Raw genomic sequence first — 23103 nt, forward strand, 5'->3', positions numbered from 1 at the left:
CCAAAATAGAGAAACTTCAGAAACCAGTTTTCTAAAGTATTTCCATTGAAGGAGTGTTGGACACTGAAACTCTTCATTTTCAGTTTGTTCATTACTCTATGATACCATCTCTCAGTTTTAGTTCTGTCTTCATCATCTTTATATCCATCTTTTATTTTCCAAGCTCAATCTCATACCAACCCGGTTACTGTCTCCTCCGCTCGACTGCATTCTAACTTGGTATTCTTTACTTCAAGGCAAGCATTAGTCCCTAGACTATTAGCACGCAGCTCTGCTATACTTGCGACTCCATAGTTAGTTCAATAGATTCAACTCCCTACAGGTGAGTGGCTAGACCGTTGCTTTATCAAGTGCTCATTTTTATTTTCTTTGTTTTCATCCATGTAATTTTCGTCAAGTTTATGTTATGTTAAAGACCCCCACGAAGGTGGTTATTCTCTTGAGTCTACCTTTTTGTTCATCAGTTCATGTTATATATTTGTTCTTAGCCTTTATTACCTTCAAATGTAGTTGTTCTGGTTATGGGTAATGTGTAGGTAGTTTGATAAAATGTTGGTAGCTGTATCTTAACACGAGAGTTTCTTTAAAATAATTAAAGTTTGGATAATAAATCGGAGGAAAAGTTATGAAGTCGAACCACTAAACAAGCTCAGGAGATAGCTTGGTATAGTGGGGGATCGACGTAAGATCGGATCCCAGACTAGTAAGTGAAAGAAATCGAACATTGTCTATCAAAAGGTACTGGTAAGGCGATCACAAAAGAGATCGGTAAAATTCTGTCAGGTATCCCCTACCTAGTTATAAGGTATCAACGGGTTAAAAGAAGCCTCGTTCGGGTTCCCGGCGTTTTTGGATGCCAGAACCCTTAGTCTAAGGTTCTTACGATATACGATCATAACTAAATTCTAAGAGGTCTGGGAAGAGTTCTTACCCGATCCTCATTCAAACAAAATATGTGGAGATCGGAGGAGAGTTCTTATCCGAGATCCTTCATTAAAACTCAAAAATTACAAACTTGAAGAGATCGGAGGAGAGTTCTTATCCGATTCTCAATCAAAATTTTAATAAATATATGGAGATCGGAGGAGAGTTCTTATCTGAGATCCTCCACTAAAAATCTTTAAACCAAATATTTTAAGAGATCGGGGGAGAGTTCTTACCTGATTCTCATCCAAAATTTAAACAAAACGAGGAGATCGGAGGAGAGTTCTTATCCGAGATCCTCCAATACGAATCTTTAAAACTAATACTTTAAGAGGTCAGGGGAGAGTTCTTACCAGATTCTCATAATACGCGGAGTTCGGAGGAGAGTTCTTATCCGAAATCATCTGCTTGAAACTTTTAATAAAACATATCTAGAGATCGGGGGAAGCTCTACCCCGAGTTCTTTTAGTGAAATCCAAAATTAACAAAAACTCCAATACGCAAAACAACTTTATCCGAATACCTATTCACTATAGGGCCATCTCATGAACTCGTATTCTTGGCAATCCTAAATAAGTGATATATCAAACACTCCTTTATTTTTGCGCGAAGGATTAACATTATCACCATCCCATCCCCCTAATTACCCTTTAATTTATAAAAGAGCATAACATTAAATTTGTTTACCCTCATTAAGGGACGATGCTAGGTGCCTAACACCTTCCCTGCCCGTATGTGGACCCCGAACCTAGAATCTCTGTTTTCAAAGTGGTTTTTTCATTTACATTCATGAATGGTTTTCTTTAATTTCCCTCAAAATTAAAGTGGTGACTCCTCACTTTTCCCACTTCAGTGAGTGTTCATCCAGGCGACCACAAAATACCTTGCGACAGTGACAAATGCATCAATTAAATTTGCGGGTCAGTGACAAATATAAAGTGTCTTACAGTTATATATAATTTTATTTCATTGATCAAAATTGAGATTAAAAAAAATATTTCTTATTAAAAAATAATAATAGAATTTTAATTTCTCTCTCTACCTCTCACCAACCCTCTCTCTCAACATTCTGTTCTCGCACCCCACCACTTCTCTTCTCCTCAATATTTTCCATAGCCCACCCTCCTTTTGAAGCTAACAAATTACATAAGTCCCCCTTCCCTCTCATTATTGTCATAATTACCCCTTCACTATTAAGATTTTTTAAAGTAGCATTGGCGTTACAAGAAAGAGGAGAATCATAAGTTTCAAATAATGATTTCAGCTATTTTTAGCATAAATCATCCAATCAATGGTCACATTTAACTCATCGTCCCTAGAGTTTTCAACTAACACCAACTTTGCCATATTTGGTTAAGTTTTTTGAAAAAATCAACAATGGATGACTCGATTTTTTTTTCATGATTCATGTTGATCCGTGGCCATTTGACAATAGTAATGAAATAACTTCAATGTCTTATGGGCTTTCAAAGATGAATCGACCATGTGATGAACAACAATGAGAGAGAGAGAGAGAGATTCTTAAAATACAAGTACATGCAAAGCCTTGAATTTTTAGTATAGTTACAACTATCAAATTTGATATGAGAGCTTTGATTAAGCAATTCTTTGCATTATAAATATATAAATTTTAGGTCAAGAAATTCTTTGGATTCTAATTATCATTTAAAAATAATACCTTCCTTTTCTATGATTACCTATTTAAGTTTAAAACTCATGGTAATGATTAATGAAATAATAAATTGCATTTGACAAAAAATTTATATATTATGTAAAATGCTGAGAATCAAATATCCTAGTACAAAAATATGATAAGTTAGTCGGAGAATTTATGAGAAGGGGGAGTGGTAGGCTTAAGATGATGTGAAGGGAATTTACAAGTTTTTGATATTGAGGTGAATTTGGTGTCTAACAGAACTGAATGGTGAAAAGGGATTCATATAGCTGATCTCAACTAGTTTGGGATTAAGGCTAAGTCGTTGTTGTTGACATAAAATTAATTTTACAAATGCTTATAGATTTTCTCTTTGTATATGAAATTGAAAATCAATAATAACATTTAATTTTCAATTTAAGTGCCGTCAATTTAGATCCATATGAGTAATGCAATATGTAATCACTAAAGGGTGTGCATGATCGGTTATAACCGAACCGAACTAATAAAATTCAATTATTTCGGTAATAGTAAGTTCGGTTTGATTCGGTTAGTAATATCAAAAATTTTTAGTTTTTGGTTTTCAGTTCGGTTACTTTAGATTTGATAATCAAACTAATTGAATTTCTATTAATTAATATATTACTTATAATTTATTAATAATATATTATTTACAATTATTATTTTATTATTTTATAATAATGTTTAACTTTTAATTATTATCTTATTAATATTAAATCATATTTATTATTTTTTATAAATAAAAAATATATTTATAAAAAATATTATAAATATATTTTTTATTAATAATTTATTAAATAATTAATATTATAAATTTATTTTTTATTTTTTTGGTTAATTCAATTATAACTGATAATCGATCGAATATTTTTTGTTTCGGTTAATTTCAGTTTTCTTTCAATTTTGATTCATTTCAGTTAATATTTTTAGAGTCAATTAAAAATTTGATTAGTTGAAAATTTGGTTTGTTTCAGTTTGGTTAACCAAATGCTCACCCTAGTAATCACACTTCAATATAAACAAGTGCTTTTGTGCATTGTCACTTGTAAAAGCATAAAGCCATCAAAGGGCTCCAAGATTTAAGTTATGAAAAAATGTCAATTACATAAATTCACCTCTGATTTTTACAAAAAAAAAAGAGTTTAGTATCACCTTAAACTTTTAAAACATTCTATCTCACAGCTTAACTTACATAAAGTGGAATTTAACATAGCCTTGCAATCCTAGTCAACAATTTGCATGAATGAATGCACTTTTTAGCAAGTGAGACGTAAAAAAAAAATGACGACATGGAAAATTAAAAGAAAAAAAAAAGCACAATGGTAAAATTTTTCCTTAAAACTACACCCCACCCACCATTTGTCAAAAATGACCTCATTTCCTCGCTGCCCTCATTTTCCCCAAAACCACACCTCCCTTTCCTTTAATACTAATAAACTCTTTCCTTAACGAAATCCTTGCTCCACCACCTCCTGTTATTCTAAGGTAGGCACCACTCCATTCATTCCCTGCTCCATGCTAGTGTCCCTCTACTTCCGTCCAAGTCTGGCAATCCCTCCTTCAATGCCCATTATCATAATCATAACCCATCTTCACTTCCTTACTGCCTCTATCCACCATTTCTCTTCCTCCACACAACTCTATTCTTCCTAGACATCATCACAAGCCCTATTTCCTTACCCTTTGCTCCCCTTAATTCCTTTCACCCTCAAAGCCACTTTTTCACCCCTTGGATCCTTCATTGGCCATCGTGAGACCTCAACATCTTTGTCCCTCTTCACAGCACTAAAATCCACTAATTCTAATTACTCTCTAACATTTTCATCATTACTTACTCCCTCATAATCTCACTCATAGCAAACTTAATTAAATTTTTCTTTTCAAGAAACAACACAAACCCAAATTCTATTGAAATGGAATGTAATTTGATTTGGGAGATTTAAATTTGGAAGATATATTAACTTGGGCTAGGAGATTTGTTTGATTTACTATGCACCTGATATTGAGAAAGAAGAAAACAAAATTAACAAGCAAGTGCAGAAGATGAAGAATTACTTTCAAATATTGTGGTTTTTAGAATCTACAAATAAATGGGAGTGTCTTGGGAAATTAAGAATTTTATAATAAGAAGTTGATTTAGGGTTAATTTTACACACTATATATTTTAATACATTTCTCACCTAAACTTATCCACATTAGCACCATTTGAACATGTCAACTCATATTTCACACAATCTCTGGTAGGAAGATTACAAGGTTAGATTATTTGCAAAATATGAAAGCTAAGGTGTGTGATAAGATGTTTTTAAAGATAAGGGTGCCACTAAGCTTTTTTTGTAAAGGTCAGGGGTGAATTTAGTATGTATTTGACCAATGTGGGCAGTATACCGAGAAGATGGAGGATTGATTGGAGTCACTACTTGAATGATAATTGGGATAAAATTCAAAAGGGACATGGGCAACGACTCTACTCCTTGTACAAATACACTGCCCTTCTCTTACTATGAGCCCAATAGCCTAGGTTGGGGTAATGGGTATAGAAGAGGAAAGGTGTTAGGCACCCTTTCTACCTGGACTTACCTTAAAACAAGAGCTAGCCTCTACTTGTATTTCTTATAGCTTATCTTATTATTTCCTTATAAAGGTTCTTAGTTATACAATGTATAGATCTAAGTCCCACACACACTTTTTTCAATTAAGTATACAATATCAATTACATGCGCATATTTGTAGCCCTACTTAATACCTTGTTGCTATGTTAACAATTATTACCATATTTACATAATTCCCTAATTAATCATGTTTCTGAGTTTATTACATCCTTTAGGTTAGTTTACACATATGAAAGACAATAATGAATAATACAACCCCTAAGCATGCTTTCCATGTATCTCAAATGCATTTCCTATTTTAATTTTACCAAGTTTCCCTGAGTTAATTACTTAGTCAATTTACATGCATGATTTAAATAACAATAAAGTAATCATCCAAAGAAAGCGAGGGAGGGGAAAAGATAACATCCCAAATCCTACAACCAAATAAAGGAAGGGAGGAGAAAAAAGTTCAACCCTTTAAATTAGAAAAAAAAGCCCTATTACATGGCCCATTTGGCCTAATACCTTATGCAAAAGGCTTTGGTCTCCTTTATATGCTTCGGCCCACCATTGTTGCTCCTAGGGTTACCTTATAATTGTTAGCTCTAACTTGCCATCTTTGGTGTTCACTTGCTTTAGTTGGAGAGGGGAATCTCACTTACCATGTTTAAGGCACTTACCATGTTAATTTACTTATCATATTAATAAACTTAGCATGTTAATAAACTTACCATAATAATAAGCTACCTAAAATAATAAACATAAATAAGCAAACAAAAAGCAAATTAAGTAAGAACAAAAAAGGAAAGGAAATCCTATGCTAACCCATCATTCAGTTAGGGTTGTCACTTAACCCTAGCCACCATCTTTTCTTATCAAAGCCATGATTTAAAGGTCTTAAGGACACCATAAAACAATCACACAAGTTAGTATTGAATCAAATAAGAAGGGAAAAAATTAAATAAAAAAAATTAGATTCCTTAATCTTACCTTTGTTCTATTCAAAGGCAATAAAGAAGAAAATTACATAAAAAATAATAAACATGCTCAACAATTAATGAAATTTTATGTAAAGGTACCTAAGACATCATATATTAACTTAGAAAACAAAAAACAAAAAAAACTACTAAAAAAATAAAATTGAATTTTAAAGTTGTGATTTGTTAAATGTGCCCAAATTCTTTCCACCGATTTTATAAAAAATTTACAAGAATCACCTAAAAAGGTGAAAGTTTTATCGAGTTAGGCCTTTGCAAAGTTTTGGTATGTGTAGAATCATGTGCAATTAGATATAAAACTTTGAAAAATCATAACTCACAAACTATAAATCAGATTGTAACACCTACCATTTTTCGATATTGAAATTCCTATCATTGAAGGGAAGTTCCCATGAAACTTGAGTTTTTACGGACAAGGCAATGGTGATAAGGTGTATATGTATGCATGAATCTAATGGTTAAGAGTCTAGGTTATATGTGGGTTAAGTGTATGCTTTTGGTAAGAAAATAAATCAAGTAATCCTTGTGGACAGAAGGAACTTTAGCAACCAAAGTTCTTTTTTACTGTACAAATGTCTTTTTGGATAGAATGAACTCTAACAGTTGAAAGATAGGTTTTCGGTAGCTAGAAGTCCTTTTGATAAACAAATAGCTCACTCGGTTTGATTTTTTCAAAGAAAGTCAAATCTCCTCTCCCTCTCTGCATTACTGTTACATGCAATGGTAGGAGTGAGTTTTTGTTAGGGCAATTGTGCATTTAAAGGCTTATAATCCTTGAGACACTTCAAGATTAAGGGTGAATTGAAGACTTCATCCAGCAATTCTTCTCTTTCTTAAGCTTAAAGGAAGAAGAGATAATCCTTCTTTATTTTGATCTTTTAGAAGAATCTAAGTGTGTTTATGTATAGTTTTATTCGCATGTGAGGTTTAAGAAGTTTAATCTTGGTATGGCTGCGTGAGAGCTGATGCATGTATGCTTAGTGGAGATTTTGAGCTTGGTGTAATGGCCCGGCCCACTAGTGATATTATCCGCTCTGGGCCGAAGCCCTCACGGTTTTAAAACGCGTCACTAGGGATTACGAACCACCAACTTATAAACCCAAAATCTCTCCCGTGTTTTGTCGATGTGGGATTTGCCTAGGGTGTTACAATCCACCCCCCTTATGGGACTCAGCGTCCTCGCTGAGGTTTGCCCCACCATCGTTCAAGGTTGCACGCGGAGCGGCTCTGATACCAGAAATGTAACGGCCTAGCCCACTAGTGATATTGTCCGCTCTGGGCCGAAGCTCTCACGGTTTTAAAACGCGTTACTAGGGATTACAAACCACCAACTTATAAACCCAGTATCTCTCCCGTGTTTTGTCGATGTGGGATTTGCCTAGGGTGTTACACTTGGTAAGGTTAAGGGTTTTGTTTTGCATATTGGGTTTTGGTGTTCTTAATGCTACATCATATGTTGTTCTTAGTTTTGTCCAGTTTAAGTGTTTATAGGCCTTGTATGGCTAGTTTCCTTAGATGAACTTAAGAATTTCTTGTTAATGTTGTGTTTAAAGTTAGGAAGAACTTTGAATTCTTGTTTATGATGAATGCATGTGGACTTTGAGCTTGAATTCAAGTTCTTTTAGGCTCTAGTTATGTCTTGTGATGTTTGGATTATGTTTTAGAGCTTGGGCTTGAGTTTTGATGAAGTTTTAAGTGGGTTGCTATAGGTTTTCGACTTGAAAATTCTAGAAATTTCTAGGTTCGGCGGCTAAAAACCATTATTTTGGTAGCTAAAGTTATGTAGTTTACCGAGAAAATCAAGGAAATCTCTAGGTTCAACAGTTGAAATCTAAGACTTTAGCAGTCGCAGTCACTGTTAGACTAAAAAGACTCTTAAGGCTCAAGACTTCGACAGCCAAAGTCTAAGACTTTGGTAGCCAAAGTTGGTTTTGTCAGCCTTATTTCTCCTTTAGTTTTAAGGCTCCAAACATGATTTTACTATCCAAAAGGACCTAGAATTGTTTGTTTGATGTATGCCTAGAGTTTTAGAGCTTCAAATAACTTCTTAAGTTTTGATGTTTATGGGATTAGACTTGAAGAATTCGGGAAGCTAAAGAACTATGGTTACCTATCATTTGAGTGAGATGTTTAATAGGCTACAAGAGGCGAGTAACACTAACCTTAATGAATGTGATTTATTTAAATTAAATTCATGATCATCTACATACATCATTTCATTGTTATTAGGGTGTATGTATCTAGAATATGAATATATTGCATTTTTGCATAATTATTGCTCATGCTTGATGAACCTTAAATGACCCACTGGCCTCCCTCATGATATGGATATATTATGTGCTACAATATGATCATGCATGATATGTGGTGATATGACGAGATAAGGCCTAATAAATCCCTGGCTCACTATTTATTTAAGCAGAAGTTCTGAGGAGCCTTTGTATCAGCTGGGCACATTAGATTTGGGAAACCACTGGTGACAAGTCCATCTTATGTGAAATATTTATGATGTGAAAACTCTTTTGAATGTGGCATCGCATATATATGAAAAGAGAAAGATAATTCATGTATGTTTGGTTAGTTTACTCATTAAGTTTTTAGAACCTTACCCCTTTTCCTTAACCCCAAATGCAGGTTTGCAGGAATAGAGATGCTTTTGGGAAGCTAGCAATAGGAGGAGCCTTAGACTTGTTATGTTATGTATATTTTATGTTGCTAGATTGGACATGTAAAATATTAATGGATAGATACTGTGCTTGATAGTAAAAGTTTTGTATTAATATTTGTTTAAGTAAAGTATGTATGTATATTACCATAATTTTAAGCATACTTGTGATTTCCAATGTATGAATGTAGAAGTCACACTTTGTTATTCCTATGGAAGGTTTAAATTCATAACCATTTTTTTAAGGATTATGTAATATGTTCTAATGAAAGTTTCCAAATGTGATCGACACAATTTGCTCCAATTATGGATATTATGAAAATGTTTATGTTTAATAGGTTTTTAGACTTGCTAGGGGTTCCGGCAGCCTTAAGCTAACCCAATCCCTAACGCTGGTAGCGGCCCCTTATTTGGGTTGTTACACAGATCATGATGAGCTAAACATGAAAGTTCCACAATACTTTATGTAGACTCTAGGAAAAATACTTTGGGACTGAGAATACTTTTCTAACTATTACTTTTAAGTTAGGCAGTAATAATTCATCCCAGAACCAAATATAGAATATGGAAGCTTACCCTCAAATTATGTTTAAGCCAAATATGAATTATGACTTAGAAACTTATAAGTACATAAAAGAGATGTGAATGAGATGTTTTACATGTTTATTTCATGTCGTTTACTTGTTCTTACCTTTGTAAACTAAAATAGAAAAGAAAGATAGAAGAAGAGAGTAAAAAGAGATGTGTGGTGTGTGTAAGAAAGGCTAACCAAAAAATTGATTTTGCAACTTAAACATCCTCTAGGCAGCCAAAAGAGGAAGGAAAAAGAAAGTTTAGTTAGCTTGAAATTCTGCTTCAAGTGGTTAGTGACCAAACTCTTGTTATTTTTGGTTTAGTTCATGTTTAATGGCATGAAATGAGTAGGAAATGTAAGAAAACAAAATAAAGATGTGTGTGTATGCACCCTTATAATTTCGGTAGCTAGGGTTGGTTAGAGTTTGATGAATTTGCTAGATAGCAAAGTGGTTATAAGCTGCCTTTAGTATTAGATGAGTGATTGAATATGTTTGTGCAAGTGAAATGCAAGGATTATGCATGAATGAACTTGAAAACTTGGACATTTGAACAACATTAGGGTTTTCTCATGTAATAGTATGTTAACCTTGTAATGGTCAATTAGTGACCATCTGAATGTGTGTGAGGAGGAATTGAAGTGAGTAAGGATGTTGGAGTTGACTTTAGGCATGTCGCTTGGTGACTGCGGGCAGGATCAAGTTATCATCCAAAGAGTTTGGGTAGCCATAAATGGAGTTGTATAGGTTCAATTGGTGCAAGGCCAATTGGACATGAAACTAGACACATAATGGCACAACTTTGGTAAAGAAACCCTACCTAGAAAACTAAACCAAGTTGACCTAAAAATTACTCTAATCCGGGTGACTTGCATTCTACCTGGGCAAAATGACTAAATGACTAGTGTTTATTCATTTGGTCATAACTTAGTGTAGAAAGGTTCAATTGACCTGAAATTTTACCAGCAGAAAGATGAGACATAGACCTACAACGTTCATGAAGAAACCAAACCCAAATTTTGACCATAACATGCTCAAAAACTAACCTGCAGTCAGTGTATAAAACACTGTAGATTTAGTTCTGTCCAGAAAATCTAGAAAATTTGCAATCTGGCCAGTTATGGTGTTTAGGCCATAACTTGAGCTACAAAACTCCAAATGGAGTGATTAAAAAAAAATGTAACTAGACACAATAAGGAACAACTTTCATGAAGACAACTTTACTAAATTCCTACTGTACAAATGACCAATGGAACTATAAACTTAATGCTTGAAATATGAAAATCGTGAATAACTAACACTAAGCTTAGAAAATGGTATTGGCAACCAATACTAACAACTTTAGAATGAAAATTGTGGTATGTTGAGAATATTAGAACCAATATACCTATTGTCTATGCAAAAGTCAACATTTTAGTTGACTAATAAAATGAATAGTAACACTTAAACTTCAATTTCAAGAATTATAAAATTTAAAAGTGTAACATGCCCTAGTACACCTAGTAAGATTGGGTTGGATAGGTTGGCATGCCGATAGGGTTCAATTAACAGTACTGCACATGGCATTATGCCATTCTGTGATTTTATGGCTTTTAGCCATTCTGACATTGTGATGATACTTGGCCTTGTGCCTAATGTTTATTACAGCTTATTAGCTGTTCTGTTGCACACCAGGAGATACATATGTGACCGATGGTGTGACGGCCCGAGGTACTTGATACCCAGTGCCAGTCTATCCGTTTATCCAATCCAATCATCCAGTATAGGTTACTTGGGCAACCAAAAATGAAAGTTGATAAATTTAATGAAATAATGAATATAACAAGTACAAAATAAATAAGACCATAAATAATTATCGAAAATTTGTCTGCATGAGACATCCATATATTTACTGCACATTTATTTACTTTTAGTTCTTTTTATTTTATTATTGGCACCACTAAGCATTATTGCTTAGCGCGTTGCTTTTTGCCACGCGTAGGTTCTGGAGAGACTGACAAAGAGCCCAGTAGACCACAGACTGTGTGAGACCATCTATAGTTCTGCATAGTATCCATGTCACCTCACCGACTTTAGTGCATTGGTAGGACACTAGGTTTCATTTTGGTATTTTGTAATTAACTTTTATTTTCTCATGGAAAATTAAGACTTATGTAATATATTTTGGTATTAATGTAAATAGTGAAAATTTGTGTTTATAAATGAAAATTTGAGTATTTCTTTATGACTTATATATGAATATCATGTGAAATGAATGAATGAGAAATGGAAGTATATTTGAGAAATATTGAGACTTTGTTGATAAAATGGAGTTTGGAAATGATTGAAAACTTATTGGAAGTGTTTTTCATAGGTTCCGAAGAACTATTTTCTCCATTTTTAGCCAGTACTCTGCCGGATTTTTTATAAATTTACAGAACCTCAAATAAATTTATAATTTCAAAAAATGACTTAAATGAATTGTACTTTATAACTATGAAAGAAATAAATAAGGAAGAATAAAAATGATTGAAATAAAATAGGGTGTTCTGGTACACTGTGTGACATATCTTACTCGGCTATACCATAGACGGGTAAGGGGTGTCACATTTAGTGGTATCAGAGTGCGGTTTAGGCGTTTCTGAGTCTAAATCGAGTCCATACCATGCATGCATTGCATTTGTAAGAGTCGAGATGACATTAATGCAGATCTGTTTGTCTTTATTATTTTGATTAGGATATGGACCCCACATCACAGAGAGCAGTTGAGGAGGAAGTGGAGAGTCATGCTCCACCTGCAGCAGCTGAGACTGGGGGTACGGGAGAACCTGCTTCACTAGCTCCAGCAGAACCTGCTCAGCCTCCACAAGCCATGTTCCAGCAAATAGCTGATTTTTTCAGACAAATGGCCGGGGTAATGCCACCACCACCACCTCTACAGCAGAAATCACATCTAGAAAGATTAAGAAAATTTAGAGCAGTGGATTTCTTTGGCAAGAGAGAAGATGATTCTGTTGCAACCGAAAACTGGTTGAACAGAACAGGAAGGGTTTTAAAGTAACTCCACTGCACTCCAGAGCAAAATCTAGAAGCTGCTGTATCTCTACTGCAAGATGATGCCTACTAATGGTGGGATACATTGTCTAGTGAAGTACAGCCAAAACTAATAACTTGGGACTTCTTCCTCTCAGAATTCAAAAAGAAGTATATGGCTAGTGTATACCTGGAAGAGAGAAGAAGAGAGTTCATTAACCTGAGGCAGAGACAGCTGACAGTGGCAGAGTATGAAAAGGAATTTGTCAGACTGAGCTATTATGGAAGGGAGATAGTCACTAATGAGGCTGAAAGGTGTAAAAGATTTGAAGAGGGACTAAATGACAACATAAAGATAATGATCACTGCCTTGGGAATCACAAACTTTACCAAGTTAGTCGAAGCTGCAATAAAAGTTAAGAAAGTTAGAATAAGTGAGCAAACTAGAAGAGAGAGACAGCAGAAGAGGGCCCCGAGTCAGTCTAGCTCATCTCCTACGCCTGGAAAGAAGTTTAAAGGTCCACCTGCACAGAGTTCAGGTCAACCTCAAGGTCAGGGTTAGTCCCAAGGGCCCAGGCCATAGTTCACCCCTAGGAGAGGTCAGTCCACACCATCAGTGAGCAGCTCTCTAGGGATGGGGTTTAGGGGACCAGCCCCAGCATCTTTTGCATGTTCGCATTGCCTAAAATGGCATAAGGGGGAGTGTTGGAGAGTGATGGGTGCCTGCTTAAGGTGTGGGTCAACAGAGCATCAGTTAAGGAACTATCCACGTAGAACTGCTACACCTGCTCCAACACAAGCAGACAGACCTGGTCCTGCACCTCAAAGGGGTAGGAAGTCTAGTAAATCTGAGGCAGTGGGACCATCACTGAGGTCTGCATCTAAGCCAGCAGAGAGGCCAGAGGTCAGAGCACCTGCTAGAGCCTATGCCATAAGAGCTCAAGAGGAGCAAGATGCCTCGGATGTCATCAGGGGTACGTTGTCCCTCTACAATACATCTGTGCATGCATTGGTGGATCCAGGATCCACTCATTCATACATCTGCATCAACCTACCTGTAAAAAGAGAGATACTAGTAGGAGAGAGTGACCAAGACATCCTGGTCACTAATCCATTGGGCCACAGTGTAGTGGTGAACAAAGTGTACAAGGGTTGCCCGTTAAGGATTCAGGGGTATGAATTCTTGGTAGACCTAATTGAATTGCCTTTCCATGAGTTTGATGTGATTTTGGGAATGGACTGGTTGTCACGTCATCAGGCAATGGTTGATTGTAAGTTAAAGAGGATCTCATTGAAAACTCCTGAGGGTAATGAGATTACAGTTGTGGGGGAAAGGACAGATTTCTTGTCCAATGTCATCTCAGCCACAGTTGCAAGAAAACTGATGAGAAAAGGCTGTGAAGCTACCTAGCACATGTGGTGGATACTAGGCAGGCTAAGCTAGATCTGTGTGACATACCCACAGCAAGAGACTTCCCAGATGTGTTTCCTAAAGAATTGCCTAGCTTGCCACCAAAAAGGAAAGTCGAATTTGCTATTGAGATACTGCCCGGTACAGCATCAATCTCTATTGCTCCATGTAGGATAGCACCCATAGAATTGAAGGAACTGAAAATCTAGTTGCAGGAGTTACTAGATAAGGGGTTCATACGCCCCAGTGTGTCACCGTGGGGAGCTTTGGTGCTATTTGTAAAGAAGAATGATGGGACTTTGAGGTTATGCATCGATTACTGGCAGTTGAATAAAGTGACAGTGAAGAACAAATATTCATTGCCTAGAATTGATGATCTGTTTGATTAGTTGAAGGGAGCAGGAGTATTTTCTAAAATTGATCTCAGATCAGGGTATCATCAGTTGAGGGTGAAGGATGCAGATGTGTCAAAGACTGCATTCAAGACCCAGTATAGGCATTATGAGTTTTTGGTGATGTCCTTTGGCCTAACAAATGCACCAGCAGCATTCATGCACCTTATGAACAGTATCTTCCATCCATACCTAGATCAGTTCATAGTGGTCTTTATTGATGATATTTTAGTGTATTCCAAGACCAGGGAAGAACATGATAAACATTTGAGAGTTGTCCTGCAAACCCTAAGAGAAAAGAAGTTGTGTGCTAAGTTGTCCAAGTGTGACTTCTGGTTGAATGAAATTGCATTCCTTGGACACATAGTGTCAGCTAATGGGATTAGAGTGGATCCCAAAAAAATAGAAGCAGTGATGGAATGGAAGCCTCCCAAAAATACAACTGAGGTCAGAAGTTTCTTGGGGCTAGCTTGATATTACAGAAGATTTGTGAAGGAATTTTCTTTAATAGCTGCTCCAATGACCAAGTTATTACACAAGAATGTCAGATTTGACTGGAATGACAAATGTCAGACCAGTTTTGAGAAGTTGAAGGCTATGTTGACAGAGACACCAGTGTTAACACAGCCAGTGTCAGGAAAGGACCTTGTGGTCTACAGTGATGCCTTTCATAATGTGTTAGGATGTGTATTGATGCAAGAGAGGAAGGCGGTCGCCTATGCTTCCAGGCAGCTAAGGCCATATAAACAAAATTACCCTACCCATGATCTAGAACTTGCAGCACTTATCTTCGCACTGAAGATATGGAGGCACTACTTGTATGGTGAAAAGTGCTATATTTACACAGACCACAAAAGTCTGAAATACTTGCCAACCCAAAAGGTGCTATATTGACTATCATCCTGGGAAGGCAAATATAGTTGTTGATGCTTTGAACAGAAAATCCATCACAGCTTTGAGATCACTGAATGCCCGTTTGACTTTGGCTGGAGATGGAGCTATTTTGGCTGAGTTGCAAGTGAGGCCAAACCTGCTATAGTAGATTTTAGATGGGCAGAAGGTAAATGAAAAGTTAATGACTATTATGAGTAAAATCTCAGAAGGAAAGGCGACTGACTATGAGGTGAAAGCAAATAGGTGTATATACTATAAAGGAAGAGTATGTGTACCAGATGATGGGGAATTGAAAGCCAGTATTCTGAAAGAGGCACACACCAGTATTTATGCTATGTACCCAGAAAGTACAAAAATGTATCATGATCTGAAGCTTCATTATTGGTGGCTTGGTATGAAGAAGGACATAGCTGACTATGTGACTAAATGCTTGACATGTCAACAAGTTAAGGCAGAACATCAAGTTCCATCGGGTTTGCTACAACCTATACGCATACCTAAATGGAAATGGGATCGGGTCACCATGGATTTTATAAGTGGTCTACCTCTCACCCAGAAGAAGCATGATGCAGTATGGGTGATAGTAAATAGATTAATGAAGTCAGCACACTTTCTGCCAGTTAGGACTGACTACTCACTGGAGAAGTTAGCAGAATTGTATATCAATGAGATAGTTAGACTGCATGGAATTCCACTTTCCATCATATCTGATCAAGACCCAAGGTTTACATCGAGATTTTGGAAGAAGTTACATGAATCCTTGGGTACACAACTCCACTTCAGCATAGCTTTTCATCCTCAAACAGATGGGCAATCAAAAAGAGTAATCTAGGTAAACAATTGAAACTAATTGAACTAATACAAATACAAATATTGAACTGAAATGATAATAATAACATGAAATATATGTCAAGTCCTTGAGGATATGCTGAGGAGTTGTGTCATTGAGTTTGAGGGAAGTTGGGATATATAACTCCCACAGGCAGAATTTGCATACAACAATAGCTACCAAGCTAGCATCCAAATGGCCCCGTATGAAGCATTGTATGGGAGAAAATGTAGAACTCCAGTGTGCTGGACTGAATTGGGTGAAGATAAATTGGTAGGGCCAGACTTGGTGAAACAAACTGAGGAGAAGGTAAAGCTAATCAAAGCCAATCTAAAAGTTACCTCAGACAGACAAAAATCTTATGCCGACCTGAAGAGGAAAGAAATAGAATATGCAATTGGCGACAAAGTGTTCCTCAAGGTGTCACCGTGGAAGAAGGTACTAAGGTTTGAAAGAAAAGGTAAGTTAAGCCCTAGGTTCATTAGCCCATATGAAGTCATTGAACGTGTGGGTCCAGTGGCCTACAGGCTAGCTTTACCACCAGAGCTGGACAAGATCCATAATTTGTTCCATGTATCTATGCTAAGAAGATACCGCTCAGATCCTTCACATTTCATCTCCATGGAAGAAATTGAAGTACAACTAGATTTGACATATGAAGAAGAACCCATACGGATCCTGGCTCGGGAAGTGAAAGAGTTGAGGAAGAAGCAGATTCCACTGGTGAAAGTACTTTGGAGGCACCACAACACCGAAGAGGCAACTTGAGAAAGTGAAGAGACGATGAGGTAATAATTCCCTCAACTGTTTGCATTAGGTAAATTTCGAGGACGAAAATTTTATTAGAGGGGAAGAGTTATAACACCCTCACTGTAGCAACTCCGTAAATTCTACTGTTCCGGTGATCGGTGTCGGTCCGGGCAGCTAGAACGTTTGGAAAAATATTTAAACTAAAGTGAGGAACCATAATTAACTCAAATATTAATAAGAAAAATTTAGAAAAAATTTTAGAAATAAAATACAATCAAGTTAAATGAGCCGGTGCCCTAGGGATAGGTAACCCAGTGGGAAGTTGCGGTCCTCGCAACTAGGAGCCCTAAACCTAGGAGAAAATTCATAAAATAATTATTGAGACTCCAGAAAAGAGTCATTGAGGTTTTTATGGCATTAGAATACCAAGAAAATGCTTAGAAATTTTTTTTTTCAATCGGTATAGACAATTTTGGTCTGTTAAGCCAAATGGAGGGCATCTTGGTCATTTCGTCTTCAGAGATATTTTTTGCCTACTTGTCCAGTTAAGTAAATAATTATTATAACATGAAATGTAAATAAATATTACTAAAAATTTAATTGAAAATGAGTAGAAAAAAAGGAAAAAGAAAAATGAAAGAAAACATAATAATTACATTATGCTTAAGTAAGCATGATGTAATTAAAATGCTTCTAACCAATCAAATTTCAACAAATTATTAAAGACCACTTAAAAGAGGATTAAATGAAGGAAAAAAAACTAAAAACCAATCTGCCTTCTTCCCTACAACTCAACTAGCCATCTCCCTCTCCCATAACCAAATCTCCATGAAAGCTCCACCAAAGCTTCAAACCTCACCTCATCTCACCTTGAAACCACTACCTAGCTTCACAAAAAATTGATCTTGCAACTTGAACATCCTTTAGGCAGCCAAAAGAGGAAGGAAAAAGGAAGTTTGGTTAGCTTGAAATTCTGCTCCAAGTGGTTAGTGTCCAAACTCTTGTTACTTTTGGTTTAGTTCATGTTTGATGGCATGAAATGAGTAGGAAATGTAAGAAAACAAAATAAAGATGTGTGTGTATGCACCCTTATAATTTCAGTAGCTACGGTTAGTTAGGGTTTGATGAATTTGCTTGATAGCAAAGTGTTTATGAGCTGCCCTTAGTATTAGATGAGTGATTGAATATGTTTGTGCAAGTGAAATGTAAGGATTATGCATGAATGAACTTGAAAACTTGGACATTTGAACAACATTAGGGTTTGCTCATGTAATGGTATGTTAACCTTGTAATGGTCAATTAGTGGCCATTTGAATGTGTGTGAGGAGGAATTGAAGTGAGTATGGATGTTGGAGTTGACCTTAGGCATGCTGCCCTTGGTGACCTACAGGACTGGTTGTGAGTCCAGTAGGTTTGGGTAGCAATAAATGGAGTCGTATAGGTTCAATTGGTGCAAGGCCAATTGGACATGAAACTAGACACATAATGGCACAACTTTGGTGAAGAAATCTTGCCCAGAAAACCAAACCAAGTTGACCTAAAAATTGCCCTAATCTGGGTGACTTGCATTCTGCCTGGGCAAAATGACTAAATGAATAGTATTTATTCATTTAGTCATAACTCAGCTTAGAAAGGTCCAATTGACCTGAAATTTTACCAGCAGAAAGATGAGACATAGACCTACAACGTTTATGAAGAAACTAAACCCAAATTTTGACCATAACATGCTAAAAAACTGACCTGCATTTAGTGTATAAAACACTATAGATTTAGTTCTGTCCAGAAAACCTGGAAAATTTATAATCCGGCCAGTTATGGTTTTTAGGCTATAACTTGAGTTACAAAACTCCAAATAGAGTGATTCAAAACAAGAAATGTAACTAGATACAATAAGGAACAACTTTCATGAAGACAACTTTGCCAAATTCCTACTGTACAAATGACCAATGGAACAGTAAACTTAATGCTTGAAATATGAAAATTGTGAATAACTAACACTAAGCTTAGAAATGGTATTGGCAGCCAATACCAACAACTTGAGAATGCAAATTATGGTATGTTGGGAATATTAGAACCAATGTACCTATTGTCTATGCAAAAGTCAACATTTTAGTTGACTAATGAAATGAATAGTAACACTTAAACTTCAATTTCAAGAATTGTAAAATTTAAAAGTGTAACATGCCCTAGTACACCTAATAAGATTGGGTTGGATAGGTTGGCATGCTAATAGGGTTCAGTTAGCAGTACTGCACATGACATTATATCATTCTGTGATTTTATGGCTTTTAGCCATTCTTACATTGTGATGATACTTGGCCTTGTACCTAATGTTTATTACAGCTTATTAGTTGTTCTTTTGCATATCGGGAGATACATATTAGACCGATGGTGTGACGGTCCGAGGTACTTGATACTCAGTGCCAGTTTACCCATTTATCCAGTCCAATCATCCAGTATAGGTTACTTGGGCAACAAAAAATGAAAGTTGATAAATTTAATGAAATAATGAATATAACGAGTACAAAATAAATAAGACCACAAATAATTATCGAAAATTTATGTGCATGAGACATCCATACATTTACTGCATATTTATTTACTTTTAGTTCTTTTTATTTTATTATTGTCACCACTAAGCATTATTGCTTAGCGCGTTGCTTTTTACCATGCGTAGGTTCTGGAGAGACCGACAGAGAGCCCAATAGACTACAAAATGGGTGAGACCATCTACAGTTCTGTATAGTTTCCGTGTCACCTCACCGACTTCAGTGCATTGGTAGGACACTAGGTTTCATTTTGGTATTTTGTAATTAACTTTTATTTTCTCATGTACAATTGAGACTTATGTAATATATTTTGATATTAATGTAAATAGTGAAAATTAGTGAAAATTTGTTTTTATAAATGAAAATTTGAGTATTTCTTTATGACTTGTAGATGAATATCATGTGAAATGAATGAATGAGAAATGGAAGTATATTTGAGAAATATTGAGACTTTGTTGATAAAATGGAGTTTGGGAATGATTGAAAACTTATTGGAAGTGTTTTTCACAGGTTCCGAAGAACTGTTTTCTCCATTTTTAGCCGGTACTCTGCCGGATTTTCTATAAATTTACGAAACCTCAAATAAATTTATAATTTCAAAAAATGACTTAAATGAATTGTACTTCATAACTATGAAAGAAATAAATAAGGAAGATAAAAATGATTGAAATAAAATAGGGTGTTCCGGTACACTGTGTGACATATCTTACTCGGCTATACCATAGACGGGTAAGGGGTGTCACACTGAGACTAACAATTCCATAACTGTAATAAGTGACTGTGATTTATCATATGTTTTAAAACTTTGCATTAAGATTTTCATAAGCTTCCTACATATCTCCTTTTAAGGGAGAATCAAACCTTCTCATAGTTTTGAAATGCAGTTTGTTATACTTTGCGCATTTTGCGCCTTACAAGCTACCCAGATGTTGCTTCCTTATGCATTTTGCTTCTTATGGTCACAATAGTGCCCTAAATTGTGTTTAAGGACTAAAACTTGCTCATTTTGAGTTTTACGGTGTAATTGAATATGATATGAATTTTAAGGATTTAAATCTACGCATACTTAAACTTCCTACATATCTCCTTCTGAGGGACAATCAGACTTTCGCATAGTTAAAGATTCAAATGCTTTGTTTTGAGGTTGAAACTTTTAGGATTTGAATCTAAGCTTGCTTAGACTACCTAATAATTTTACGGAAAACTAACTAAGAAACATGAAAATAAGAAAGAATGAGTTTTGGCCATAAGCCAAATCTCCAAAATTTATAAATTATATATTCGTATTATAAACAATATATATAATTTACAAACCATAAATCCACAAGCCATTGACAAATCATAAAATCCACAAAAACCAATAAAAAAAATTCACAAATCCACAAATACCCTACTCATTACTAAATGGACCATTTGGAGATCCTTGATACTGTAGATAAAAAGCGTGAAAATTGAGATTATTGAAGATGCAACTAATAAACCACATAGTGATGATGGTAAAGTAATGCGTGGAATTGAGCAAGAACTTGGGAGCCCCATACTAACAATTGACAATCTTATGGGTGCAATTCTTGAGGAGATAGTAAAAGCACAGCCAAGCCCGAGGTCAACAATGCCCTTACACAGTTGAAAAAGGAAGCTTTGAATGAGACCAGGAGAGATAGGCTAAGGATTAGGGCTTTTGCGGTGTGAATTGATAAATTTCTTAATATTAGTATCGAGGTACTCAAAGACCAAGTAGAGATTTGACTTTGAAATCAAATTTTCCTTGTTATCATTAGTGGTAGTGGAGGCATTAATATCGATATAGTCCATTTAAAGGAGGCAAATGACATGAAGAAATTGATAGAGCATAAAAAATAAGGAGATCTCACAAAAAAGAGGTGAGAGATATTCCTTCCTCTTCCATCTTTAGTCTAGTCTTCTTAAGAGTGATAAGGTGGCATATGGTTTTATCCATTTTCTCTCTAGGAAATGTAAGAGGTTTATTTAACTGAAATTAAAATGTTAGTGCATATTTGAATGAATTTTTTTTTAGGCTAAAATAACTATTAGGTACTAGTTAAAGAGTTAAAATTGGTCATTTGCCAAAAAATATAATGAAAATACATGTGAAATTTGTGCCATGCAAATGAAGTGGTACTTTAGCCCAAAAATAAAGAAATTGAAACACACACCACACTAATGCATGAATAGTTTTTTTAAAAAATTTTCATTGTTCATTAATTGCTTAATTACCTTTTAATATTTTTTTATAAGTTTACCATTTTAATTTTAATTTATTGTATGAAAATGCAAAATAATTTTTATATTTTTTAATTTTAATGATTTATTATTAATTATACTTCTAATAATAATTTTTCAATTTTGATTAATTATAAGAAAATATTATTTATATTTTATATTCAAAATAAAAAAAAAAGAAACTAAATACAAATACAAAATTACTAATTTTATTGTCAAATCCCATTATTGGATTTGATTATTGATCATTTATCTTTTTTCTGTTTGACTTTGTTTAACTCTTTCTAAATTTATTTCTATTTTATTCTCTTTTTTATGGGTTGTGATTCAAAAAGACAAAAGGCAAATTTTAAGTTGATTTTTAAAAGAGTAAACTATAATTTAGTCTTTGAGATTGATAAAATCTACAACTTTGTTTCTGTATTTTCAGAATCAAATAATTTAGTTTCTAAGATTTGATAAACCTGTAACATAGTCTCTGCCATTAGAATTTCATTAAGTTACCATTAATTTTAGTAAAAATAATTAAAATTCCCTTATCTCTATTTTCAATTTAAAAATAATTTAGTCCTTGAGATTTATTTTATTGACAATTTAGTCCTTAAAATTTTATTTTATTAATAATTTAGTCCATATATTTTTAAAATGCGAGTCCCATTGAATTAAAAAAATTTAAATTTAAATGATTAAAATATGGATTAATTACTTTAAGGTCTTTAAAAATTTTGGTTAATTACAAAATCATTCATATATTTTATAAATTGATCCTTAAAAATTATAACTATATATAAATAGGCACATATAAGTTTGTAAAATTCTATTTATGTCATTATTATTTTAATAATTAATATATATATATATATATATATATATATATATTGTAATTCTAGCAATAGGGACTAACTTATAAGTTTATTAAAATATTAAGGACTAAATTACTTAGTTTTAGAACTACATGGACTAATTTATAGGTTTAACAAAATCTCAGTGATTAAATTGCTAGTAAAATAAAATCTCAAATACTAAATTATTTTCGGATTGAAAATAGAGTTAATGATATTTTAATTATTTTTGTTAAAATTAATGATAACTTAATGAAATTTTAATGGGAGAGATTAAATTATAAGTTTCATCAAATCTAAAAAATTAAATTGTTTGGTTTTAGATATATAGGGATTAAATGTAAACTTTATTAAACTTCAGAAACTAAATTATAATTTACTTTTTTTCTAAAACTACATATCAGAGAACATCTATAATTTTGTCCTTTTATTTTATTCAAAATTTTAAGAGACAAATGCTAAAATTTAAAGGTGTAAATATTAAATTTTAAGAAAAAATTTTCTAAATTTAATATTTTTAGGCTAACAATTTAAAAAAAAAAATCAAAAATATATTTTTGCAGGCACATGGTTTAAATGTTAATATATTTTAAAAAAAATATGAAATTCACAAGAAAAAGTGTTTTTTTTTAATGATTATTCTATTGCTTCTTCACTTTATTTACTCGGGTGTTATATGATTATTTAATTCAAAACAAAACTTTATTATGACAAATAAAGTAATTTAATAAAATTTTATGATTTATTTTATT

General features: G+C 34.3%; 1 pseudogene; it reads right to left on the reverse strand.

The window, feature by feature from the left end:
- Positions 1-20655: 20655 nt before the first annotated feature.
- LOC110655789 (cyclin-dependent kinase B1-1-like) lies at positions 20656-21225 on the reverse strand (annotated as a pseudogene).
- Positions 21226-23103: the final 1878 nt, after the last annotated feature.

Source organism: Hevea brasiliensis, chromosome 18, assembly GCF_030052815.1.
Source record: "Hevea brasiliensis isolate MT/VB/25A 57/8 chromosome 18, ASM3005281v1, whole genome shotgun sequence".
Classification (NCBI taxonomy): Eukaryota; Viridiplantae; Streptophyta; class Magnoliopsida; order Malpighiales; family Euphorbiaceae; genus Hevea; species Hevea brasiliensis.